This window comes from Ornithorhynchus anatinus, chromosome X1 (assembly GCF_004115215.2).
Source record: "Ornithorhynchus anatinus isolate Pmale09 chromosome X1, mOrnAna1.pri.v4, whole genome shotgun sequence".
Lineage (NCBI taxonomy): Eukaryota > Metazoa > Chordata > Mammalia > Monotremata > Ornithorhynchidae > Ornithorhynchus > Ornithorhynchus anatinus.
This window is the reverse complement of record NC_041749.1, coordinates 10,867,191-10,891,526: the sequence shown is the minus strand read 5'-3', so window position 1 is coordinate 10,891,526 and position 24,336 is coordinate 10,867,191. Positions and strand designations below refer to the sequence as shown.

Here is a 24,336-nt window from a genome sequence, read left to right as displayed (position 1 = left end):
GTGGCTTGTAGCAGGATGTAGCCTACTCAGAACTGGTTTATGGGTTCCTTCTTTGGTATTACTTGGGCTGTTAATGACTTTGCTCCTTTTTGGAAATTGGACTTTTTCTGCATATCTTTCCAATTTCAGATTATGAGTTCTGGGACATCTACTAATTTTCATTGTAATTTCCCCAGTGCCTAATACAGGATGCAGTACATTGTGGTCATGACAATAAGAGAATGGTTGCTAGGTGAAATGGAAGGTAGAAGATTGTTTGCAAAAGCATGAAGTTAACAGAAACCTAGGGTCTGAGAACAGGCAGAAGCTTCTTTAGAAATTGAGTTGAAGAGAGGTTAATGTTCTTTTGGGATGCAAATGAGGAGAAGAGTGTTTTATGGAAGAGGGATGTGGTAAGATCTTCCCATGTGACCTTGCTGAGACACACCTGGAATACTATGTTCAGGTGGGCACCTGCATACTTGAGATGATGATGACCTGGAAGGAATTCAGGAGTGAGCAACAAAAGTGAGGAGACTGATGAAGTTATAAAATTCAAGGAGCTGCATCTGTGAAGCTTGGCTAGGGGATGACTAAATGGGGATGGGAAACCATTCCACAAACAACATGGAGGAGCAGTGAACAGGGAAGGAGAAGGTAACACTATTTTTTTCCTATGATAATTGTTTGTTCGAAGTGCTGGGGAACAGAATGATGGCACTTGTTAGGCATTTACTATGTGATAGGCGCTGTATTGAGCTCTGGAATGGAGACAAGCAAAACGATCTGAACACAGTTTTAATCCCCATTTTACAGATGAGATAAGTGAGGGCCAGAGAAGTGAAATGACTTGCCCAAGATCACACAACAGACAAGTGGAGAAGGCAGGATACAAAGTAACTAGGTTGGACCCAGTCCACGTCCCACAAGGGGTGCACAGTCTTAATCCCCTTGATTCTATTTATTGCTATGGTTTTTGTCAGTCTGTCTCCCCTGATTAGAGTATAATCCTGTCAAAGGGCAGGGACTGTCTCTATCTGTTGCCTAATTGTACCTTCCAAGCTCTTAGTACAGTGCTCTGCACATAGTAAGCGCTCAATAAATATTATTGCATGAATGAATGAATCCCCATTTTACAGATGAGGCAACTGAGTCACAGAGAAGTGAAGTGATTTGCTCAAGATCACACAGCGTCAGATGACAGAGCCGGAATTAGAACCCAGGTCCACTGGTTCTTTCCATGAGGCAAACCTCCTTCTCATGCAAGGTCTGTCCTCAGAAGCCACTTTGATTTGCAATTTGAATTCTGGAAAATATTGCCATTTTCACTAGGAAATATCTTCTTTCATATGAAAAAGACCCCACAGCAATTGAAAAAGAAGAGGGAAATGTAGGATTAAAAAGCAGGAAGAAAGGTACACACTTCAACTGGGCACACTTCCTTGTGTGCAAGGATGTAGTGACACTGTTCACTGAAAAGGAGTTTTTCAAGTCTCACTTGAGAAGCTTGGGAAGAAATTGATTCATAAATTGTTCCATAAATTGCTGGGTCAGTAGACTCCATATTTCATTCAACCTACCTCTCTCTCAGATCATCCCCTTTGTATTAAGGTAGCTGGCAGCCGTGTTTTGAATTGACTTTCTGGGTCTGTGACGGTCATTTAATGCTTATCCTCTTCCTTAAGGATTTATCAGGAATAACACTCTCGATGGTCTCTTTACCATCGATAATGATTTTGCAAGCCACGCTGCCGACACAAGACAATATTACCATACTTTTCACCACCCTGTCGTCAAGTGCTTATAACTTTGTGAGGCCATTATCCGCAGTTAAAATTACTCAGGCCTGTCCTCAGGGCAAAAATGATACTTGTCTTTTTTCCTAAAAGACTTAAATAATCCATTTAGTCATTTGTACTTGCTAGAGTATGAAAACCAAGAAGTTTTTCTTTTTAAATGATAATGGACCAAAGGAGAAACTTTCAAAAGGTTTTTTAACATTTACACTTGGGTTCGCCCTCTTTGTTCCCTTTTCCTAAATGTAAAATAACCAAATCCCAGACTTCAGGCTTGCCTTGATCTGAGATTTTTCCTATAAGTATCAGGGACCAGAATCTGCTCTCTTCTTGTCTTATGCTGTCGACCCACAGCGATACCATGGACACATCTCTTCCAGAACGCTCCACTTCCATCTGCAATCATTCAGATATTGTATCCACAGAGTTTTCTTGGTAAAAATAAGGAAGTGGTTTTCCACTGCCTTCTTCCGTGTAGAAAACATAAGTCTTCACCCTCCTCTCTTCACCAAGAGTTGAATTCCAGTCCACCAGACCTGAAGACAGTTTGCATTCAGCTCTTTTAGGGCTTCCAATTCCTCTTATCTGGACCAGAAAATTCTGTTTTTTACCTGAGACTGTCCATGTCAGGAGACCAGTCAAGGGAATAACCTTCCCTGCCCTTCCGTCTAATTTAGGTGGTCTGAGCTGCCCTTGGAAGAGAGCACCAAGCAGCGTGGCCTAGTGGATAGAGCAACGACCTGGGTTCTAATTCCGGCTCTGCACTTGTCTGCTGTGTGACCTTGAGCGGGCCGCTTAACTTCTCTGTGCCTCAGTTGCCTCATCTGTAAAATGGGAATTAAAACTATGTGCCCTCTACGGGACAACTTGATTACCTTATATCTACCCCAGTGCTTAAAACAGTGCTCGGCACATAGTAAGCAATTAACACATACCATAATTATTATTGTTATTATTAATATCAAGTGAAGGTAGGGTGGGAGGATGGTGAACACTTGCAGGGAAGCCATGTGGCCTAGTGGAAAGAGCACAGGCCTGGAAATCAGTGGACCAGGACAGTGGACCATGTCTGCCATGTGACCTTAAGCAACTCACTTAATTTCTCTGTGCCTCAGTTACCTCATCTGTAAAATGAGGATCAAAGACAGTGAGCACCTTGTGGGGGATGAACCGTATCCAACATGATTACCTGGTATCTATGTCAGCACTTTGAAAGGTAATAATAATAATAATAATGTTGGTATTTGTTAAGCACTTACTATGTGCAGAGCACTGCTCTTAGCGCTGGGGTAGATACAGGTTAATCAGGTTGTCCCAGGTGAGGCTCACAGTTAATCCCTATTTTACGGATGAGGTAACTGAGGCACAGAGAAGTTAACTGACTTGTCCACATTCACACAGCTGCCAAGTGGCAGAGCCGGAATTTGAACCCATGACCTCTGGACCTCTGACTCCCAAGTCCATGCTCCTTCCACTGAGCCATGCCTCTTCTCGGTGCTTGACATGTAGTAAGCGCTTAACAAATACCGTTAAAAATAGAAAAATGACTAATCCTGGCTCTGCCACTTATCTGCAGTGTGACCTTGGGCAAATCACTTCATATCTCTGGGCCTCAGTTATTTCTTCTGTAAGATGAGGACTAAGATTGTGAACCCCAAGTGAGAGATGAACCGTATTTGACCTGATTAGCTTGTATCTACCACAGAGCTTAGTACAGCGCCTAGCATATAGTCAGTGCTCAACAAAGACCATGGGAAAAAACAAAAGGTACTAAGGTCAAGTTGAGGATGGGGGGGTGTAAAATTGTCTGAGGTCACCAGAGCAGCTGCAGAGCTTGGCACTTTAAAACCTGTTTTGTTTTCCCTTAGGGAGAGCCAAAGATTCAGTAAGAGCCTGGAGTCATTCATTCAATAGTATTTATTGAGCGCTTACTATGTGCAGAGCACTGTATTAAGCACTTGGAATGTTCAGTTCAGACAACAGATAGAGACCATCCCTGCCCAGTAATGGGCTCACAGTCTAAACGGCGGAGACAGACAGAAAAGCAAAACAGAACAAAACAAAACAAGACGACATCATCAAGATAAATAGAATCGTGGAGATACACCTCATCAACAAAATAAATAGGGTAATAAATAATATATACAAATATGCACAGTGCTGAGGGGAAGGAAAGAGGAAAGAGCAGAGGGCGGGCGGGGGGAAGGGAAGGGGAGGAGGAACAGAGGGAAGGTGGGGGGCTAAGTCTGGGAAGGCCTTCTGGATGAGGTGAGCTCTCCTGGAGTCAGTGAGCTCTCCTGGAGGCCTGAACTCCTCCTGGAGTCGAGGGTGAGAGGAAAAAATAGTAAGAAGTTGGGGAAGGATAGAAGGGAAGATAGGAAAAATAGCAGCCACATAACAGTAACAGCAGCACAGTTACAAGATCAAGGGAGAAAAAAAGAAGAGAAGCAAAACCTCTGCATAACACCTGGGGGAAATTGCATGGCTATCGGCCCTTATTCATGCTGTTCCTCTATTCTGGAATTTTTCCTGCTCCTTCCCTTCACCCAAATCCTCCCTCCTCAGCTTCAGAAGAAAATCCCCCCTCCTTCAATGAACTTTCCATGATTAAATTTGCAACAAACCAAGTTATATCAACCTAAAAGCAGCCCCTGACACTGAAGTATTTGCTTATATCTCCCTCAGCCCTTGTGTACACTAGATGTGCATATTCATGCTTAGTTCTTTATGCTGACTTTCTCTTATTTGTAAGGATGTTTGCATCTGCCTCCCCAACTATAGTGTAAGCTGCTTGGGAGCAGGGAATCCATCTTGTGCTTCTCGTTGTAGTTTCCCAAGCACCTAGTAAGGTCAACTGTACTCAGTAATTACCACTGCCTACTGTAAATAGCAGGCAGAAGAGAAGCAGTGTGGCCTACTGGAAATAGAATGGGCCTGGTAGTCAGAGAACCTGGATTCTAATCCGGCTCCACTAGCTGTCTGCTGTGTGACCTTCAAGTCACTTCACTTCTCTGTGCCTCAGTTACCTCATCTGTAAAACGGGGATTGAGACTGTGAGCCCCACGTGAGCCTAATTACCCTGTATCTGCCCCAGTGCTTAGAACCAGTGCATGGCAATGAAGCTTAACAAGTACCATAACCATTATTATTCCCTGTGCCTCAGTTTCCTCAACTGTAAAAAGGAAATTCAATACGTGCTCTCCCTCCTATTTAGTCTGTAAACCCCATGTGGGACAGGGACTGTGCCTTACCTGGTTATCTTGTATCTATCCCAGCACTTACGTAGTGCTTGACACAAAATAGTAATAATAATATTGGTATTTATTAAGCGCTTACGGTATACACCAGTCACTGTACTAAATCTTGGGGTGGATAAATAAATAAATAAATGAATAAATAAATAAATAAATTGTGGTATTTGTTAAGTGCTTACTATGTGCAGAGGACTGTTCTAAGCGCTGGGGGTACAAGGTGATCAGTTTGTTCCACGTGGGGCTCACAGTTTTAATCCCCATTTGACAGATGAGGTAACTGAGGCACAGAGAAGTTAAGTGACTTGCCCAAGGTCACACAGCTGACTAGCGGCGGAGCCGGGATTAGAACCCGTGATCTCTGACTCCCAAGCCCGCGCTCCTTCCACTGAGCCAAGCTGCTGTATCTAAGCAGATCAGGTTGGACGTAGCATAGTAAGCAGTTAAAATAATAATGATAATAACCATAATATTAATAATGATGATTACCTCAGGGCAGCCATTCCCAGTTAGGTGGAAACTTTGTTTCAGCCACAAATTGCATTGCTTGGTGATGATTTGAAAGTGCCTTAGAAGCAGTGTGAATCATAGAGGTCAAAACACTAAAGTGTGAAAACAGAAAGTTAAGCTGAGAAGGGTCCCTCCAGTCAATCATTCATCTGCTCTATCCATCAATAGACTATATTAACCACTCCTGCATTTTGTGGTTTTATTATGGTGGAGAATTTGAGTGGGAGCCAGAGAGGGGCAGAAGAACCACAGAGCACTGGGTTCTTTTTCAAATGAAATTCTTTTTCTGCCTTGAAAATAACCTCTCTGAGAAACTGCAAATGGAAGAAAAAGCAGAAGTTGCTCCCTCTACTTATTCTCCTGTCCCTGCAATTTCAACGATGACCTTTCCTCTCTCATCTTCTACTCCAACCCAGCCGCTACACTTTGCTCTCCTAATGCCAACCTACTCACTCTACCTCAATCTCATTTCTCTTGCCGTCGACCCCTTTGTCACTGAGCAACCTCAAAGGGTGAGAGTCAGGACGGGGTTCATTTTGGATTCTGAGTCAGTCAGTTCCTCGTATTTATTGAATCCTTGCCTTGTGCAAAGCACAGTAATAAAGGCTTGAGCGACTACAAGATAATAATAAACATATGCATTCCCTGCCCACAATGAGTTTACAAGTCTAGAGGGGGAGACAGACATTATTGGATACAAATCCTAATCTTATTTGGCACCTTGACTGAGCTCTTTGTAGCTAACATTTAATCAGATCAACCTTCAGGTGCCTATATAATGGTATTTGTTAAGCTCTTACTATGTGTCAGACACTGTTCTAAGCGCTGGGGACGATACAAGATCATTAGGTTGGACACAGTCCCTGTCCCACTTGGGGCTAAACCGTCTTAATCCCCATTTTACAGATGAGGTGACTGAGGCCCAGAAAAATGAAGTGACTTGCCCAAGTTCACAACACAGACAAGTGGCAGAGCCAGGATTAAAACCCAGGTCCTTCTGATTCCCAGGCCTGTGCTCTATCCACTAGGTCCTGTTGTTGAAGCAGCGTGGCTCAGTGGAAAGAGCCTGGGCTTGGGAGTGAGAGGTCGCGGGTTCTAATCCCGGCTCTGCCACTTATCAGCTGTGTGACTTTGAGCAAGTCGCTTAACTTCTCTGTGCCTCAGTTACTCCATCTGGAAAATGGGGATGAAGGCTGTGAGCCCCACGAGGGACAACCTAATGACCTTGTATCTACCCAGAGCTTAGAACAGTGCTTGGCACATAGTAAGCACTTAACAAATACCAACATTATTATTCTTCATCCCCAGCATGGCATAGTGGATAGAGTCTGGGTCTGGGATTCAGGAGGTTATGGGTTCTAATCCCAGCTCCACCACTTGTATGCTGTGTCACCTTGGGCAAGTCACTTCACTGGACCTTCTCTCACCTCATCTGTAAAATGGGTATTGAGACTATGAGCCCCACATGGGACCATATCCTACCCGATTGACTTGTATCCATCCCAGTGCTTAGTACAGTGTGTGGCATATGGTAAGCGCTTAACAAATACCATAATTATTAGTATTATTTCTCTAAATCCATTCTTCCAAGCCTCTCAGGACAAGTCTATTACAGTAGTTAAATACTCACAGCTCTGATGGTTACTGACCACCTAAGGTCACCGTCCTAACTCGGGCTGGTCACGGTGAGGGAAGCCATCCCCCGTCGAACCTTGTAGATGCCCCAGGTCTAGACCAGCTGGTGTCTTCTGAACAGTATCTCTATAGGACACCCCAGGTATCTGGGTTATTATACCCGTTCACCAGACATGGAAATGCCGAACACTGCGACGTCCTCAACTCACGATTTTCCTCATGCTGGGACGACCTGAAGCGCTCACCCTTCGGCGAGCGATCCAAAGGTTTGCGCTTCTGGTGCAAGCTCCCGAAATACTTTATTCGGGAACCTTATGGGTGTGGGACAGATGGTCACACGCTTGCTCTCATCCTCTCATCTCATCGCCATAATAATTATGGTATTTGTTAAGCGCTGGGCTGGATACAAGCAAATCAGGTTGGACACAGTCTCTGTCCCATGCAGGGCTCACAATTTCCACATCCATTTTACAGATGAAGTAACTGAGGCCCAGAGAAGTGAAGTTACTTCCCCAAGGTCACAGAGCAGACGAGGGATGGAGCCGGAATTAGAACTCTTCACCTTCTGACTCCCAGGCCCATGCTCTAGCCACTACGCCAGGCTGCTTCACTTGCCTGGGTCTCCATCTCCACGCCCTTCAAATCCTCCAGGCTGACACTCTCCCCCCTTTCAAAGCCATTTTGAAATTGCAACTCCTCCAAGAGACCTTCCCCGACGAGTCCTCATTTCCCCTATTCCCTCTTCCTTCTGTGTTGTCCTTGTACTTGGATTTGCACCCTTTATTCACCCGACCCTCAGCCCCACGGCACTTATGTCCACATCTGTAATTTATTTTAATGTCTGCTACTCCTTCTAGACAGTAAGTAAGCTGCTTGTGGGCAGCGCACGTGTCTGCTGATTCTGTTATATAGTGAGAAGCAGCGTGGCTTAGTGGAAAGCGCACGGGCTCGGGCGTCAGAGGATCTGGGGGTCTAATCCCGGTTCCTCCACTTGTCTGTTGTGTGACCTTGGGCAAATCATTTCACTTCTCTGGGCCTCAGTCACCTCATCTGTAAAAATGGGGATTAAGACTGTGAGTCCCCCGTGGGACAACCTGCTTACCTTGTAACTATCCCAGTATTTAGAACAGTGCTTGGCACACAGTCAGCACTTGACAAATACCATAATTATTATCATTCTTATTATTATTACTCTCCCAAGAGCATAGTAAGTGCTCAATAAATATGAATGATCGATTGATTCATATATGACAGACCACCTCTCCTCACCATCAAAGCCTACTAAAATCAAATCTCCTCTAAGAAGGCTTCTGTGGCGAACCTCTCATGTCTCCAGCCTATTCACCTTCCCTTTTGCATAACTTATGCACTAGACTGTGTAGGTATTTTAATACTCACCCGAGCCGCGCTGCACTTTATGTTCGTATCTTTATACTCTGCTGCTTCCTTCTATCTGTAATTTATCTTAATGTCTCTCTCCCCAAGTAGGACTCAAGGGCAGGGATAAGGTCTACCAACTTTATTGTACTGCAGTCTCCTAAGTGCTTAGTACAGTGTTAGGCATGCAAAAATTGCTCAATCAATACCGCTGATTAAAAATTGAAATAATTATTATATTCTTTGTATTTGTTAAGCGCTTAGTATGCATCAGATATTGTACTTAACACTGGGGTAGATACAAGGTAATCGGGTTGGACCCAGTCCCTGCCCCACACAGGGCTCACAGTCTTATTCCCCATTTTACAAATGAGGTAACTGAGGCCCGGAGAAGTGAAGTGACTTGCCCGAGGTCACAGAGCAGACAGGTGGCAGAGCCAGGATTAGAAGCCAGTTCCATCTGACTGTCAGGCCCGTGCTCTATCCGGCGTGGCTTAGTGGAAAGAGCACGAACTTGGGAGTCAGAGGACATGGGTTCTAAACCCGGCTCTGCCACTTATAAGCTGTGTGACTTTGGGCAAGTCACTTCACTTCTCTGGGCCTCAGTTACCTCATCTGCAAAATGGGGATTAAGATGGTGAGCCCCATGTGGGACAACTTGATACCTCATATCTATCCCAGCACTTAGAAGAGTGATTGGCACATAGTAAGCACTTAACAACACCATCATTACTATTATTAACTATCATCTGTAAAATGGGGATTAACTGTGAGCTACACATGGGACAACCTGATGACCCTGTATCTACCCCAGCGATTAGAACAGTGCTCTGCACATAGTAAGCGCTTAACAAATACCAACACTATTATTATCATTATTATCCACTAAACCACACTGCTTCTCTCATTTGAGTTCACAGTGGAATTCCTGGGCACCCTCTCACCGGCATACAATATGCAGTCACCATACCTGGAATATCCAAAATACTAGAAGAAAAAAGGAGGAGAGTGTGAAAATTCTTTAAAATTGTTAAAAATATGTAGTAATAATAATAATGATATTACATATTAAATCATACTATGTGCCAAACACTGTAATAATGTTGGTATTTGTTAAGCGCTTACTATGTGCAGAGCACTGTTCTAAGCCCCGGGGTAGATACAGGGTCATCACGTTGGCCTACGTGAGGCTCACAGTTAATTCCCATTTTACAGATGAGGTAACTGAGGCACAGAGAAGTGAAGTGACTCGCCCACAGTCACACAGCTGACAAGTGGCAGAGCCAGGAATCGAACCCATGACCTCTGACTCCGAAGCCCAGGCTCTTTCCACTGAACCACGCACTGTACTGAGCAGTACGATGGATGTAAAAGAATCAGAGTAGATACAGCTCTGTCCTACGTGGGGCTCACTGTCTAATTAGAAGGTAGTAGGATTTAATTTTGCTTTTAAGACTTTTAGGCATGGATAAATTTAGTGACTTGCCCCAGGTCACACAGCAGGACAAGTGGCAGAACAGGACAAGTGGCAGAGAGCAATAGCATGGTCTAGAGGATAGACTATGGGCTAGGTCTAGAAGGATCTGGGTTCTAATCCCAGCTCTGACACGTCTGCTCTGTGACCTTGGGCAAATCACTTGAATTCTCTGTGCCTCAGTTGCCTCATCTGTAAAATGGAAATTAAGACTATGAGTCTCATCTGGGTCAGGGACTTTTCCCAACCCGGAGTACTTGTATCCACCCCTGTGCTTATTGCAGTACCTGGCACATAGTAAGCACTTAACAAATACCACTAGTATTATTATTATTATTAGAGCTGGGATTAGAATCCAGGTCCCCTGACTCCCAGGCCCTTGCTATTTCCACTAGTCCATATTGCTTCCCAATATGTCTTTTGATAAATCAAACCGACCAATCAAACTGGATAGACTTCTGAGTGTCTACATGGAAAAAATTATCAGCCTACAAAATGGAATTTGTCATAGACAGCTATGCCATACATTTGCAAAACTCCTAAGAAAATAAGAAGGATTATCTGAAAGGGTTTTGAAGAGCCAACTCTGTGAAAATGCAATCTTCTTGGGAATTAATTAAATAAACTGGAGTTAAAGCCCTATTATACATAAAAAGATAAAATCCTGATTTGAATACAAATACATACTCTCTGTGAGAGACATGGATGATATGCTTTTGGATCCTCTGAATACTGCAGACATAGATTAATTTTTGAAAATGTCACACAAATAACATAAGTACTTTAAAACCCTTTAATGAAATAGAAAGAAGACAATGCAAAGTTTAGGGGAATAAAATATTGGAGTTGTACCAGGTCGGTTTCATTTCTCCGTTGGCTTTTCATTATGGTTCATAGGCTGGGTGTTCCTTGTTTTTAAGGGAAAAGCACCTATTTTCCATGGAAATATATCCTTCATTAAGCTAAAATATGAATCTATATTTCACATTGGTTAATAATAATGCTGGCATTTATTCAGTGCTTGCTATGCGCCACTAACCAGGAGAGATGTGAGACGATCAGATCACGTGGGGCTGACAATCTAAGAGGGAGAACAGATATCTTAGCCCCATTTGACAGATGAAGAAAATGAGGCACAAAGGAATGAAGTGACTCGGCCAAGGTCACACAGACCAGAAACATTGTCTCCTGACTCCCAGTCCCATGATATTTCTATTAGGCACCTCTGTTTCCCAGCAGGGAGTTCCCCAGCTAATTTCTAATCTCCCCTCTTTCTTTTGAATGCCCTGCTAAGGACATGGTTACCCTACCCACAGTACTTAAGCAGCTTGGCTCAGTGGAAAGAGCCTGGGCTTGGGAGTCAGAGATCATGGGTTCAAATCCCGGCTCTGCCACTTGTCAGCTGTGTGACTGTGGGCAAGTCACTTAACTTCTCTGTGCCTCATTTCCCTCATCTATAAAAATGGGGATTAACTGTGAGCCTCATGTGAGTCAACCTGTTTACCCTGTATCTACCCCAGAGCTTGGAACCGTGCTTTGCACGTAGTAAGCGCTTACCAAATACCAAGATTATTATTATGTACACATCCGTATACGCCGTTGTTTCTTTCCACCTCTAATTCATTTTAATGTCTGTCTTGCCCATTAGATTATAATATCCCTCATGGCAGGGATCACTTTGATCTTGTGGTAGTCTCCCAATTGTGTCGTACAGTGTTCTGCACCCAAAAGATATTCACTAAGTGCTTTTGCCTGATTTTAAACATGGAGATTCATGTCCACAGTTAGCAGCAACTTCCTTAAATTCTGAACTGATACACTGAAAGAAACCAAAGAAAACACCAGTCCAAACCTGCTTTGTTCACTGCAAACCAGATGCCTGATTCTGATTGTTTTCATCATCATCGTTGTCAGTGTTATCTACTGAGCGCTTCCTATGTGCAGAGCACTGGGCTACGCTCTTGGGAGAGTACAGTGCAACAGAGTTGGCAGATACATTCCCTGACTAGAATGGTTTCCTCTAACATCCTAATTAGATTGAGGAGTAAACTTTTTTAACCATCCTTTAATTGTATCAGTTTAGATTTTTCAACTTCTGAGGTCCCAGGATAACCCACCGGTGAGTATTTGAGGCTTTTCAGCACCCTCTCTGTTTTCTCCGTCCCATTCTTATTTCCAGTGACCAGTCAATGAGCCACAAAGCAATTTTGGTAGTCGAGACATACTGGCAAAATCTGAGAAACCCAAAGCACTCTCAAAACCAGCCAGTCATTGGGTAATCTCCTGGCTCCACAAGAAGGCCCTTAAAGATGTGACTATGATTAAAATCAATCAACTCACTTAAAATTCTCACTGCCTCAGTTGCCTCAATTGTGAATTTGGGCTAAAGTACCTGTTCTCCTTCTTAGTTGGTGAGACCTATTTGGGACAGGGACTGCGACCCATCTGTTCACTATGTGTATGATGAAAGTGCTTAGCATAGTGCTTGGTACGTAGGAAAAGCTTAACAAATTTTATCAGTATCATTATCTTTATTCTTTTTCATCCTGCTTTTTCCAGCTTCCTCTGGTCAATCCTGTTCAATATGCAAAGAGAAGGAGGTGTTCAAAAACCCAGACATAGCAGTCTAGTGGGACCCAAGTTTTAAAGAACAAAAAGACTGAAATAAAACCTGACCTTACACATCATGTTGAATGGTTCTGCTGTGCTTTAATATTCATTAGGCACCCTAAATGAACTGTACTAAACCCAAGGAAAGACACATTACTCCCCCCAGGGAGCCTATTTCTAGAATGTGGCATACACATAAATAATGGCACAAACACACATCATTAAGGAAAACAAATGAAAGGGCTGACAGAAAAGTCTTCCGAAGGTCATTTCTTTAGCCTTTTCTTGAAGGAAAAAATCCTGATCCTTTCCAGCATCCCTGAAAGTTCCAAAACCTGTTCAGCATGAGTCCAAGACCTTGTATTTCATCTTCCGTATTTCACATCTGACAATCTGTAACAACGATAACTTATTTTTACCTTGAATTTTTGCCTTCTTCTTCCCACTCTCTTCCTGTGGATTTTCTCCCTCCCTCATCCTTACATCCTTAGGATCATTTATGTATGTATGTGTTTTGGTGTCTGTCATCATGACAATAGGATGTTCCCTGACAGAGGACTTAGCATTTGAGCATCCCATCGCAGCTCACTAAGAGGTTTAATCAAAAAAAAAATTGCAGATTATGTAGTTAGTTGTGGCATTAGAAGAGGACACAGTTATTAAATTCTGTTTGTCAAGCTACATATGAATTCACATGTGGCTTGAGCATCTAAAATGTTAAGAAGCATAGCTATTGATCAGTAAGCATTGAGCTTGCACGAATACTGCTTGGCTGATGTTTTGGTAACAGAAATTTGAACCAAATAGTTTTATTTTTGAATAAAGTTATGCTGAGACAAGAAAATGGATTGCAATGACTTTTAGCAAGAGTTGGTCAGCCTGTTGGTCAGCCAACTCTACACTCTTTAATCAAACATGTTTCCAGAGGAATAGAAAGGAAAGGATTATTTGTCAAAGATGTGTCTTTCCATGAAGTCATGTTTGTATATTTTGAGATAATTTTATCTGTTCATTTTCATTTATGTAGTTGCTTATACCCTAATTTGAGTAGCATGTATGATTCTTCTGTTAATACAAAAGCCATCTCTTTACTGGGGTAGAAAAGATATAAGCCATTTGGTCAAATCACTTACATTTAAGTTTACTTCATTCCTTCTCATGGTGATTTTTGACAATAACTTTAAGTCTCCCTCCTGAGGCTATTCATTAGTTCAATCCAGCCATAACTGGGGAGCAGTGGGTTTTGTTTTTTTCTCTTTTATCCAAGTTTAATCAGACTGAGGAATAGTTCCTTTTCTTGGGCTCCAAACTCCACTCAGGAGGAGAGTCTTTGGTATGCAGAGCCATTTAATATGGGAATACTCCTTTTCTCTTTGGAATAACTCCCCTTGCTTAAGGGCATTTCTCTACCCAAGCGCTCAACTAAGTCTCCAGTTTCTGCCTTTCCATCTACACAGGTCTCTCCTTCTCACCTCCAGAATTTCACACCCTCCATTTGTAAATATTGCAAATATTTTCAAACTTTTCTCCCTTATTAGAGTGTACGATCTTTGTGGCCAAGGAATTAATTACTCCCTGAGCTTGTACTACCTAATACAGTGCTTCACACCAAGTTCACGCTCAATTGATACTCGTTCTAGTAATACTCCCCTCTAGTCTGAACTCTCATGAATGTGTACTTTTCATTCAGGGAGTCATTCTAGCATATCATTCCCCACTGATACATAAGCTACGTGGATCCCTGTGATGTGTCGAGGACACTGAATCCTAAATCCCAGCCAAAAGAAGCCCCGTATTGCTTGGGAAAGCTTAAACCCCTCATAGTGCATGCTAGGCCCTAACCCTGCCAACACTTTCCTTCCAGAGAAGGACAAGATTAGGACTCAGTCGATCAATCCATCATATTTTTTGAGCACTTACTATGTGCAGAGCACTTTACTAAGCATTTCGGAGAGTCCCATATGACAGAATTAGCAGGCGCGTTCCCTGCCCAAAACACCTCCCTACATAGCTAATCACATTCCTTACTCCCTTTGACAACCAAACAGTTGTATTTATTGAGTGCTTACTGTATGCAGAGCACTGTGCTGAACACTTGGGAGAGTAGAACCGCATTGGTAGATACGTTCCCCAACTTCAGAGAAGCAGTGTGGTCTAGTGGATCGAGCATAGGCCTGGGACTCAGAAGGACTTGGGTTTTAATCCTGGCTCTGCCACTTGTATTCTGGGTGACCTTGGGTAAGCCGCTTAACTTCTCTGTGCCTCAGTTCCCTCATCTGTCAAATGGAGATTAAGACTGTGAGCCACATGTGGGACAGGGACTGTGTCCAACCTGATTTATTTGTATCTTTCCCAGTGCTTAGTACAGTGCCTGGCACATAGTAAGTGCTTAAGAAATACTACCATCACCATTATTATTATTGTGATTACAAGGAATTGGACAGGGATTGTCTCTCTTTGTTGCTGAATTGTACATTCCAAGCGCTTAGTACAGTGCCCTGCACATAGTAAGCGCTCAATAAATATGATTGAATAAATAAATCTTGAAGTCTAAAGGGGGGAGCTTCCCCCAGACCCTTGTCTTTCAAATGAATGCCTTTGTGAACCACAAGGGAGCAATCCCAATCTTGCCAACCATCAATCACTCAATCAATGGTAGGGAGCAAATACTATGTGTCCAGCACTGTATTATGTGCTTGGGAGAGTGCAACAGAATTGGAGAAGCGGCTTAGTGGCAAGAACACGGGCTTGGGAGGCAGAGGTCATGAGTTCTAATCCCAGCTTTGCCACTTGTCAGCTGTGTGACTTCGGGCAAGTTACTTGACTTCTCTGTGCCTCGGTTCCCTCACCTGTAAAATGGGGATTAAGAATGTGAGCCCCACATGGGACAACATGATTAGCTTGTATCTACCCCAGTGCTTAGAACAGGCTTGGCACATAGGAAACACTTAACAAATACCATTATTATTGTTATCAATTAGCAACAGAATATTCCTTGTCTGTAATGAGCTTACATTTAAAGCATGCCCCCTCCTTTTTTTATGGTATTTGGGAAGTGCTTACTATGTACCAGGCACTGTTCCAAGCATTAAAGTAGATACAAGGTAATCAGATAGGACACAGTCCATGTCCCACATACGTCTCACAGGGGTAATCCCCATTTTACAGATGAGATAACTGAGGCACAGAGAAGTGAATTGACTCGTCCAAGGTCACACAGCAGACAAGTGGCAGAGCTGGGGTTAGAACCCAGGTCCTTCGGGCTCCCTGTCCCATGCTCTATCCACTAGGCCATGCAGCTTCTCCTGAGCACTGAACCTGTTTGGAGAAGCAAGAAACCAAACTTTTCATTCAATAGTATTTATTGAGCGCTTACTATGGGCAGATCACTGTACTAAGTGCTTGGAATGAACAAGTCGGCAACAGATAGAGACAGTCCCTGCCGTTTGACGGGCTTACAGTCTAATCTAAACTTGTGCCCCTATAGTACTCTCACCACTGTTTTTTAATATAAATTGTTCGGAACCATTGGAATCTTGCAGTCCCTGAAAAATAAAATTCTATTGAATTGTTTTTTTTTTTTAAAATCAGGTAGCATGCTTGCAAAATTTCAACTAAGCCCGGCAAGTGTTTTCATCCAGATAAAATTCACTGTCCATCTTCTGGAAGCTTTTGTCAGCATATTATGGGGTGGCTTTGTTCCTTACACAACGTGTTTAAAAGCTTTGGCAATGTGAATATTAAGTGTTTTTAAAAGGTGGTTCTATTCCTTTCAGAAGGCTTCAGAGGGCATTTTCCACCAACCGGTGAGTTCAGTAATATTCTCTGAATCGTTGATACGGGAAAAGCAGATAATTCAGTCACTAAGGAAAGAACCGTTTCCAACCATAGGGATATCAGTCTGGAGGTAAAAATGATATTTATTAAGTGCTTACTATGTTTCAAGCGCTATTGTAATTGCTGGGGTAGATGCAAGGTAATCAGGTTGGACACGGTCCTTATCCCACATGGACCTCAGAGTATAAGTAGGGGAGAGAATAGATATCACATCCCCATTTCACAGATAAGGAAACCAAGGCAAAGAGAAGTTAAGTGATTTGCCTAAGGTAGCACAGCAGGCAGTTGACAGAAATGATGATTAGATGATTAGGTGATGATTAGATGATTAGGGAAGCAGCATGGCTTAGTGGAAAGAGCAGGGGTTTGGGAGTCCGAGGACATGGGTTCTAATCCTGCCTCTGCCACCTGTCTGCTGTGTGACATTGGGCAAATCACTTAATTTCTCTGTGCCTCAGTTCCCTCACCTGTAAAATGGGGATTAAAAGTATGAGCCCCACTTGGGACAACCTGATTACCCTGTATCTACCCCAGCACTTAGAACAGTGCTTAACACTTAGTAAGTGCTTAACAAATGCCAAACAAACCAACCAACCAACCCAGATCCTTTTGTTCCCAATCTATGTTTTTTTTCCTGGGCCATGCTGTTTCTCCCTGCTGCAACACGTTGGAATGTCATCTGTAAAATGAGGTGGTATAGCAAGAACAACAAAATAAACATTTAGTTTACATGAAAAATTCTCATCTACCCATGATCTCTTCTCTATTTCTGCTGGAATCTGAACAATAAAGAGGGAAGATACAAATATCATTTTGACGCTAAAACAGATCACAAAAATATAAAACCATGAAGAATTAGTTTATATGAAATCCAAACAATCTCTAAGAAACATTATATATATTTACCCACATGCCCAAGTATCAGTATTATCACTTTGTGGGTATTAATTGTTACTAGCAAAAATGGATCCTATCTGACCATCTGATCTTCTTTTTGGGGATAATAATAATAATGATATTATTTGTTATGTGCTTACTATGTGCTGAGCATTGTACTAAATGCTGGAGCAGATGCAATATTATCAGATCAGACCCAGCCTCTGTCCCACAAGGGCTCACATTCTAGAGGAGAGGAAGGACAGATATTTCACCCCTTTTCTGTCCGATGAGGAGACTGAAGCAGAGATAAGTGTCTTGTCCAAGGTTATTCAGCAAGTAAGTGGCAGATTAGACCCAAGCTTGTGCTTTTTCCACTAATAATAATAATAATAATAGTAATGGTACTGTGGTATTGCGTGGTTACCATGTATCAAGCAGTGTGTTAATCACTGGGGTGGAGACATCAGGCCACACATTTCAATTTTGTTAATGGAAAGGATGGAGGGCGGGATGTGTAACTAACTCTCGGCCTCCCTTGACTCCCCACACTGAAACTTTCCTCAGCCGGGACTCAGTTTTCTGACATTAGATGATCTAGCTGCTGTCCCACAGCACCGAGGGGTGTGAATGGGTTGGAGAACCTCCCCGATCCCTCCCTCAGGATCAGAGTTTGTGAATCGAACTGCTCGGTTTCTATCAGGGATACGAGGTCTCTGATGTGTGCTATGGACCCGTGGCTACATCTCAAGTCGTCAGCTCAATTCTGTCCACCTCTACTATCTCCAACTGCAGGGACAGATCCCATCTCTATCCAAAGACAATCCAGATGTTAAGTAGCCCCAGAACATACCTGAAAGATAGAATCTAATGGGAACAGTGTGTCCTAGTGGAAACAACCCAAGCCCGGGTTCTAATCTTGGGTCTGCCAATTGCTTATCATGTGACCTTGGGAATTCAACGCCTGTTTTCCTCTCTACTTAGACTGTGAGCTTTATGAGGGTTAGGGACTCTGTCCAATCTGATTAATTCATATTTACCCAAGTGCTTAAAACACTGCTTAATAAACAAAATAATAATAACAATACTAACATATGTTCATAGCCTATGTTGCATAACTGACGTTATAGTATTGAATATCGTATTCTACCAACTCTGTTATAGGGGATTCTCATGCACTGAGAATACTTCTCTGGACACAGTAACTGCCCAATAAATACCATTGATCAGTCAATCATATTTATTGTATACTTACTGTTTGCCAAGACACTTTACTAAGTGCTTGGGTGAGTGCAATATAACAGAGTTGGTAGAGAAGTTCCCTGCCCTCAATGAGTTTACATTCTAGAGGGGAATTCAGACAGTATAAATAAATCATGGGTAGGTACATAAGTGCTGTGGGGCTGAGAGAGGGGTTGCTAAAATGGTGCAGATCAAAGTGCAAAAATGATGCAGAAGAGAGTGGGAGAAGAAGAAATGAGGGTCTAGTCGGGGAAGACCCCTTGGAGGAATAAAAATCAGTAATATTTATTGAATACCCACTCAGCAGATGTGTCAGAGCCAGAATTAGAGCCCAGGTCCTCTAACTCCCAGGTCCATGCTCTTTCCACTAGGGAACAATGTTTTCCTATACCATTCAACTGCAAGAGTGATGTAGAAGGGAATGGGAGAAAAGGAAATGAGGGTTTAGTTGTGGAAAGCCTGTAGAAGGAGATGTGCTTTTAATAAGGGTTTGAAGGTGCAGAGAGTGACTGTTGGGTTTGTAAAGGGAGGACGTTTCAGGCCAGAGGCAGAATATGGAGGAGAGGTAGGAAGCAATGAGACAAGAGTGAGCTACAGTGAGTAAGTTGATATTACAGGACTGAAGTATGTGGGAGAGGAGAGTAGAGAGGAGGGGTAGAAGGGGGGAAGAACAAAGAGAGCAAGTCAGGGTGACGCATAAGGGAGTGGAAGAAGAGGAAAGGGGCGGCTAATCTGAGAAGGCCTCTGGGAGGAGATTTGCCTTCAGTAAGGCTATGAATGGGGGAGAATAATTTAAATTTGTCTGCTCACATTAGTGCTTTCTGATAGAGGGTGGTAATGCTCTAGCTGTGGATTTGTTATGGACTATTTAAGCTCACTGCTTCTGCTCCTTTTCAGGCCGATCTAAGGTCATGGCTGTTCTACTTCTGAGAACCTAGGGGGAGGAAAATTGGGAGATTTCCAGGGAGATGCATCAGAATTAAACATGTATCAATATGAAAACCAGTGGACCTCTATTTCAATTTTATTTTTATTTCTACCTGTCAAGAAAAAAAAAAGTAAGCTTGAAAAGCTGGATGCTGCGATGCCAAGGCTATCAGTCAGTCGTCATGGCTGTACATTTCCTTGGGTACACAATTGCCGTGAAATATGGAGTCCTGATTATTTACCTTTTTTTCTTTTTACTGGGTATTGGCAAGATGGAGATGATGGGTGGGAGAGTCATCCAATAATAGGGAAATAAACACCAGTCATTCAAGATTGGTGCTGGGTATTTTTTTTTTTTTCAAATGGTGCTTTCTCACATGTGTTTGGGGGCAATGACAGAACTTTCCAGAGGAATGAGGAATAAATGACCTCAGTATATGTTCATTATTCATTCCAACATTTGGCCCAGTCTCAGAGAGGAAACTGAGGGTGATCATTTTCAGCAAATCAAGTAGTTTCCCTTTGGTACGAGGCAAATCATTCTTCAAATAATGAGGAAAGACATGCCAATCTCTAATTAACTGTCATCTTGTTTGCTTTCACTGATGTAAAGATAGCAGATTAGAAAAACAGCAGCCAAATTCCACAATTTGGACCTGAAAGTCAATATTTATTGTGAAATGGGAAGAATATAGAACACGAACTTGTCTTACTCTATTAATCATCATAGATATAGATCCACATCCATATGCAATTTCAATACTAATGGCATTTTTTCTGGTGTTCTATGCCCTTGTGAAATAGAAGCACCTCTACAGTTCTGACAGCAATTTGTAACTGATTACCGGAAGGTGCCAGAGATTTCTTAAGGCACTTACTCTTTCTCTAGACATCCAACAACATTTTCATTCAGTCATATTTATTGAGCACTTACTAGGTGCAAGGCACTGTACTGAGCATTTGGGAGAATACGATATAATAACAGACAATCCCTGCCCAAAATGAGCTTTTTCAAAATATTAAAATTAAATTCTAAAGATATTTATGTTTTAATGTATGACTTCTATTGTGACATTTACCTAATGCTAATAATGTAGGGGAATGAGATATTTGGGCTAATCTTTACTATGCACCCAAGACCCCTAGATATTCATATCTTTTTCAGTGATTAATATGATCTTCAGGGTAGGGTTAGTTCTGCAGCTTTTCAAAGGGAAAGTGAATAACCATTTTTTTCTTCTAATGAAACTGCTGTCGTGTAGCTGCAGAATTCTGGCAAGTTTTTTTTAGCTTCTCGGTAAGGTTTGTATTCCTGAGTTTGGTTTAATAGTCTTGAGAGACAGTTATTCCTTGTGCTCTAGATAAAGGGCTATAAATATTCCCATTTTAAAGTGGGCTCCTAATTTTTCTGAGTCCAGCTGTTTTTCTGTTGGCAATTCAACAAATTAAAAATCACAATCTCTCTAATTATTGGTTTGAGGGATCCCTCCCTTCTGCTAAACGTGCCAGCAGCTGGGTTCTCATCTCCACTGTGTGTCAGTGCTTAGTGATTGTTGGCTATTTTTTTTTTTTTATTAATGGTGTTTGTTAAGCATGCACTCTGGGCCAGGCACTGTACTAAACGCTGGGATAGTTACAAGCCAAAGAGCCTGGAAACACTCCATGTCCCCTGTGGGGCTCACTGTCTTAATCGTGATTTTACAGCTGAGATGGCTGAGGCCAAGAGAAATTAAGTGACATGCCCAAGGTCACATAGATGAGTGCTGGAGAGGGATTAGAACCCAGGACTTCTAATACCAGGCCTTTACTCTTTCGCCTAGGCCAAGCTACTTCTCAAACGGTCAATTTGGAAAGACTCAGAGCTCAGGAGGCGTTTCCTACTGAAATTCAGTTTGCAAGGAGAGGGGGCACATTAGATATACACATCTAGAGAAGCAGCGTGGCTCAGTGAAAAGAGCCTGGGTTTGGGAGTCAGAGGTCATAGGTTCGAATCCTGGCTCTGCCACTTGTCAGCTGTGTGACTGTGGGCAAGTCACTTCACTTCTCTGTGCCTCAGTTACCTCATCTGGAAAATGGGGATGAAGACTGTGAGCCCCACGTGGGACAACCTGATCACCTTGTATCCCCCAGCGCTTAGCACAGTGCTCTGCACATAGTAAGCGCTTCACAAATATCATCATACACACACACATAGAAGCAGTATGGTTTAGTGGAAAGAGATCGGACTTGGGAGTTGGAGGTCATGGGTTCTAAACCTGGTTCCACCACTTGTCAGCTGTATGACTTTGGGAAAGTTGCTTAACTTCTCTATGCCTCAGTCACCTCATCAGTAAAATGGGGGTTCAGACTGCGAGCTCCATGAGGGACAACCTGATGGCCTTGTATTTACCCAAGTGTTTAGAACAGCGCTTGGCACATAGGAAGCATTTAACAAATACCATAATTATTATTATTGTTATTACATAATATTGACCCACTGACATTCCTATTTGGAAACCCAGGTTTTAGGTTTAGTGCAAAACAAGTGGCTTACAAGATAGATAGTTGGAATTCTCCATTTGGGAACAGGAGACACAAGATAGAAGAAGCGCCAGTCACTTTCATGGCTAAAGGGTCAGGAGACCTGCCATTGGCCTTTCATTAGCTCAACCATTCAGCTAAAATAAGTTTCTGGAAGAGTAGAGAAGGACCAAAAAGACCACCTCCCATCTCGATTTTTCCCAAATCTAATTGAATCAATATTCATGTTCATATCCAATCAATCAATGGTTTTTATCATGCTATTACTGGGTGCAGAGCACTGCACTGTGCTCTTCAGAAAGTGTGATACAATAGAGTTGGTAGTCAGGATCCACACTCTCAAGTGGCTTACAATTTAGTGAAGAAACTTACAATTAAATCCTTTAAGCGCACTGGAAGAAAGGGTTTTTATAAGTTAAGGATACTCTTCCTCGATATACTGGAGGATTATGGTTTGAGAGTAAGTCGGAGCCCAAATAATTGGGAAAGGATCCAAAGAAAGAAAAAAAAAGTCTCCCACAGACATCTGCTGCAGGCTCCTGGGACCAGAGGACAGCAAGAATGAAAAGTTCCCGGACCGAATTTTGAGCAATTCCAAATTGCAAGACACCTCTCCTGGGAGGTCTTAACTACCTAGACATCTGCTGGGTTGCAAATACTGCTATCAGAGAGGCTCCTCAATTATGTTAAGGACAGCTTTATGAGACAGAGTGGAAGATTTCAACCAGAGGAGAAGTCATTCTGTCTTGACATCTGTATTAACAGGAAAGATTTGTAAGAGAGAGATCATAGGAAAGTTTGGTGCAGTGGAAATATGACTAAAGGGTCACAAAACGGCAGGGATAAAAATGAGCTAAATGTCAAGGGAAGGGATTGTGGGTAGAATCTACACAGTAAGCTCTAGACTCTATACTGTAAGCTCTGCTCAGTAAGTGCAACTGACTGACTGATAGCAAACACTTCAGTTCGCAGAAGAGGAAATGGATTAGATTCAGTGGTGAATACTAGTTCAAAGATTTGGTGATGCAGAAATTAAAGATAAACCAAAATTTATCCAAACAGAATTTCATCACAATGAATTGAATATCAAAACAAATGGTAGGTGTCTAAATTCAACAGAATTTTCTGCAAAGATATGCCCCAATTGTCCCAGTGTAATATCACAGCCACATAGCCCTGGAGTATAACCAAATTTAACTCAAGTCATCTACTGATGTCAAAACTGTGCATACAGCTGAAACTACTTAGTCATATTGGCAAGCGATTCAACCATAGGGCCAATTTAAAGACTAGGGAAAGGAGAACTCAGTGTGATTTAGAATTAGAGGAATTTGGATCTATGCACCTTGCTATAAGTGTAGAATTTTGTTCAGATCATCAACTTTTAAGGCACTGAGATGATAGAATCAGAGAACCAACCAGAAGCATAACAATCCCAGCGGGCCCTGAAACCAAGGGAAAATCAGTTAAAGGTATGAGTGGGAGGGAAATGATAGCTAATTCCTGTTACACTCTCTCAGAGAAGCAGCATGGCTTAGTGAAAAGAACCCGGGCTTGGAAGTCAGAGGTCATGGCTACTAATCCCGGCCCTGCCACTTAACAGCTGTGTGACTTTGGGCAAATCACTTCACTTCTCTGTGCCTCAGCTCCCTCATCTGGAAAATGGGGATTAAGTCTGTGAGCCCCACGTGGGACAATCTGATTGCCTTGTATCTACCCCAGTGCTTAGAACAGTGCTTGGCACATAGTAAGTGCTTAACAAATTCCATCATTATTATTATTACTCTCCCAAGTGCTCAGTGCAGTGCCTGCACAAGTGCTCAATAAATACCACGGATTGATCGATAGAGTCTCCCAATCCAGGAAATACCTACTAAACCAACAAACCCTGAAAAGAAAAGAAGCTCCTCAGAAACATCCCCTATAGACTAACTCAGTGATCTTTAACAATATGATTCCAGCAGATAAAATGACAGTGTGACCTAATCAATGTGGTTTGTGTGAATAGAGTGGAGAGTATGGTTTGGTTTTAGTAAATTAGTGAGACTAGGAAGGATGGAATAAGACTATGAGTCCCTCTCTCACGTGGGGGACTGTGTCCGACCTGATTACCTTGTATCTGTCCAGGGCTTAGCACAGTCCTTGGCTTATAGTAAGCGCTTAACAAATATCATGTAAAAGTAAAATAAAAAGAGGGTGAGAGCCGTTATTTCCCAGTAGTCTTCAAGTGAGTCACAATTTAAAGCTTCTTTTGTTTGTTTACTCATTTTGTGGTATTTGTTAAGTGCTTACTCTGGATCAA

General features: G+C 42.4%; 1 long non-coding RNA gene across 1 annotated transcript; it reads left to right on the top strand.

Moving 5' to 3' along the window:
* Nucleotides 1-282: 282 nt before the first annotated feature.
* LOC120638021 lies at nt 283-12,709 on the top strand. Its single transcript, XR_005659471.1, has 2 exons — nt 283-636; nt 12,582-12,709. It is a non-coding gene; the product is annotated as an uncharacterized LOC120638021 (long non-coding RNA).
* The last annotated feature ends 11,627 nt before the right edge of the window (nt 12,710-24,336 follow it).